General features: G+C 49.7%; 1 non-coding gene across 1 annotated transcript; it reads right to left on the bottom strand.

Annotated features, from left to right (window-relative positions):
• Window positions 1–2,123: 2,123 nt before the first annotated feature.
• TRNAD-GUC lies at window positions 2,124–2,196 on the bottom strand. The gene has a single exon. It is a non-coding gene; the product is annotated as a tRNA-Asp (tRNA).
• Window positions 2,197–2,438: the final 242 nt, after the last annotated feature.

Here is a 2,438-nt window from a genome sequence, read left to right as displayed (position 1 = left end):
CAGGCCCCTACAAGACAGAGCAGGAAAAGGCTGCTGGGAAGACAGGCCATTGTCTACGGCTCAGCCTCAGAACCACGCTCTTTTGGGGAGGAGCTGTGGCCCAGTGGAAGAACACACATGGGAGAACATGTACTTCTGAGGGACAGACAGACAACCTTTATTGGCATGTAAGAGATAAGACGGAGTGGTTAAGACGCTGAACTGCAGGCTGTGGAAGGTCATTAGTTCAGCAGTTCGAGACCCGAGTGCGCCGCATGACGGAGTGAGCTCCCGTCTCTGTTTCCAGCTCCTGCCAAACTAGCAGTTCGAAAGCAAGAAACTGCAAGTAGATAAATAGGTACCACTTCGGTGGGAAGGGAACAGCGTTCCGTGCGCCTCGGTGTTTAGTCATGCCGGCCACATGACCACGGAAACGTCTTCGGACAGCGCTGGCTCTTCAGCTTTGAAACGGAGATGAGTACCGCAACCCTAGAGTCGGACTCGACTGGCTTTCGAGCAAGGGAAACCTTTACCTTTAAGCGATAAGATAATGTTAAAATTTAGGAATACGTCGAACATATGGCTGTCGAACAGCCAACGAAAAAAGAATCGATCAGTTAATAGTTTCCCTGGTTCGAATGACAGATTGGAGAAAACAAGCAGCATTAAAAGTTATAGAAGCGTTTTGCTCAGAGGGTGGCCACTGGACCTTGATACTCTCAGGAAGACCACGCCATGTAAAAAGAAGGGTGTCCAGAAATTTTTCTCGAATCTTAGTATACAATGGACAATTTAAAAGAACACGGGAAATGGACTCAATAGCACCCTGACCGCAGGGTCATTGCCTAAGTCCATAGGGGATTTTTTGGCATCTTCCAGAGAAGATGGCCGATGGCAATACGTTAAATCTGGCTAACATAAATGCCCGTCTTTGATGGTGATCAGTTAGAGAACGAAAATAAGTAGCTGCCTGGCCCAGCGTCTGGGATAATCCCAGATGAACTGGGGAACAGGTTTTCCTGCCTGCCTCAGTCAGGCGCTGAAATTGAATATCTAGGAGCCTGCATTTAATTGCATAAAATATTGTGGAGGCAGATGATAAGAGAAGAAGAAGAAGAAGAAGAAGAAGAAGAAGAAGAAGAAGAAGAAGAAGACCTGGTATTTCTGGCCACTGTGTGAAACAGAGTGTTGGACTGGATGGGCCTTTGGCCTCATCCAACTTTGGCATCTCTTATGTTCTTATGATGGATAGGTGGATGGATGGACAGACAGATAGATGGAAAGGTAGGTAGGTGGATGGATGGATGGATAAGTAGGTAGGTAGATAGGTAGGTAGGTAGGTAGGTAGGTAGGTAGGTAGGTGGATGGATAGATAGACAGATGGACAGACAGATGGATGGGTGGATGGATGGGGAGATGATAGATAAATAAGTAGGTAGGTAGGTAGGTAGGTAGGTAGGAATGTGGATGGATGGATGGATGGATGGATGGACAGATGGACGGACAGACAGACAGACAAATAGAATACATACCTATGCTTTGACTCTTATGCTGCCTGTCTCCAGTCTTAACCTGGCATCGGGCACACTCCTAGGAACGTGTAGAACAGCTGCCTTGTCTCATTCAGAATATATCTGAGGGTGTCTCACTTTCCCCCATTTACAGGAGATGGTAAAGAAAGAGCCCCCGGAACCCACCAGCATCTGCCTGCACGCCATGACCACCATCATCGACTTGAGGTAGGTGGGCTTCTTCCTTTTCTACTCGGCTAAACTTTAGGTTGCTGCCTACGCTGTGGACTGGGCTGGCCGGAGTGGAAGCCGTGTCCTTTAGTGCTCTGGTTCTCTAGGGCACATGGAGCTACCTTATACTGAACCAGGCCCTTGGTTCATCAGGTTGGTATTGTCTGCTTTGAGGGCCAGGTGGAGGCCTTCCTCATCACCTACTACCGCCGGGGATTGAACCCGGGACCTTCTGCATGCCTAGCGGATGCTCTGCCACTGAGCCACAGCCACTCCCTAAACACACATGCATCTGCCTTATACCAAATCCATCAAGGCCAGTCTTGTCTACTCAGACCAGCAGCAGTTCTCCGGAGTCTCGGGCAGAGGTCTTTCCCATCACCTCCTGCTTGGTCCTTTTAACGGGACATGCCGGGGATTGAACCTGGGACCTTCTGCATGACAGGCAGAGGCTCTTCCACTGAGCCACAGCCCCTCTCCATGGCTCTCCAGCTGAAGTCCTTCCCATCACCTGCCTGGTCCTTTCAACTGGAGATGCCGGGGATTGAACCTGGGACCTTCTGCTTGCCAAGCAGATGCTCTGCCACTGAGTCACAGGTGGAGGCCTTTCACATAACCTATTACCTGGTTCTTTTAACTGGAAATTCCGGGGATTGAACCTGGGACCTTCTGCTTGCCAAGCAGATGCTCTGCTACTGAGCCGTGTTGGACTGGATG

The sequence above is a fragment of the Gekko japonicus genome, unplaced genomic scaffold (assembly GCF_001447785.1).
Source record: "Gekko japonicus isolate JY-2015 unplaced genomic scaffold, Gekko_japonicus_V1.1 scaffold7149, whole genome shotgun sequence".
Lineage (NCBI taxonomy): Eukaryota > Metazoa > Chordata > Lepidosauria > Squamata > Gekkonidae > Gekko > Gekko japonicus.
The sequence above is the reverse complement of the archived record's forward strand: the minus strand, read 5'-3'. Positions and strand labels throughout refer to the sequence as shown.